Genomic DNA, 1,054 nt, shown 5'->3' on the forward strand with positions numbered 1-1,054 from the left:
CTCATGTTAGACACACATCTGCTGAGACCGTGTTGGAGAGAGGGATAGGGGAGATGAAGAGAGAGAGAGATGATAGTGGGGAGACGGATAGTAAGTAGTTGTAGCAGCTGGAGTCTGGACCACGTCCACAGCAGCAGAGATCCAGAGGAACCTACGAGACAAGGGAGCTCAGGGACTCCAAAAGGTCTAAGAAAAGAGAGAAGAGAGGGAGGGAGTGACAGAAGGGAAAGGACAGGATAAGAAAAGGAGACATAAAGGATGAAGAAACATGTAAGAACAAAGAAAGAAGGAAAGAATGAGCAAAGAAGTAAGGAGGATAGAAACATAGAAGGAAAGATAGAAGGAAAAAAGGAAGAAAAGAAAGGGAGAAAAAGGAAGAAAAAGAGGAAGATTTAAAGAAAGAAAGAAATGGATGAATAACATACCCCCAAAAAGGAATCTACAGGCAGAGATCCAGAGGAACCTACGAGACAAGGGAGCTCAGAGACTCAGAAAAGGTCTATGGTTAGTAACTTATTAATGGACAGGAAGAGTTAAAGTGAGAGACCGGCAGAGAGAGGAGAGAGAGGGAAAGACAGGAGCCCAGTGTGGCAGTCTAAGCCTATAGCAGCATAACTAAGACCTGGTCCAAGCCTGATCCAGCTCTAACTATAAGCTTTATCAAAAAGGAAAGTTTGAAGCCTACTCTTAAAGTAGAGAGGGTTCTGCCTCCCGGACCCTGACTGGTAGATGATTCCAAAGGAGAGGTGCCTGAGAACTGAAGGCTCTACCTCCATACTACTTTACATCAAGACCGGATCAGATCCAGTCCCATCTTACAGACAGGACTCAGTCTGATCTCATCTTAATCCACCATGAGCAGAGCACTTTGCAGCATTTAGCAAGAACAAACTTCCTTTAACAGGCAGAACCTCCAGCAGGACCAGACTCATGCAGAAATCTGAGTATAATATACCACGATGGCTTGTTGCAGGGTAAGCCTGATTCAATGTCACATCCCGTTGCAGATATCAACTTTATTTCCTATGTGGCCGTACTCCCCACTATCATCTCT

The sequence above is a fragment of the Notolabrus celidotus genome, unplaced genomic scaffold (genome assembly GCF_009762535.1).
Source record: "Notolabrus celidotus isolate fNotCel1 unplaced genomic scaffold, fNotCel1.pri scaffold_511_arrow_ctg1, whole genome shotgun sequence".
Lineage (NCBI taxonomy): Eukaryota > Metazoa > Chordata > Actinopteri > Labriformes > Labridae > Notolabrus > Notolabrus celidotus.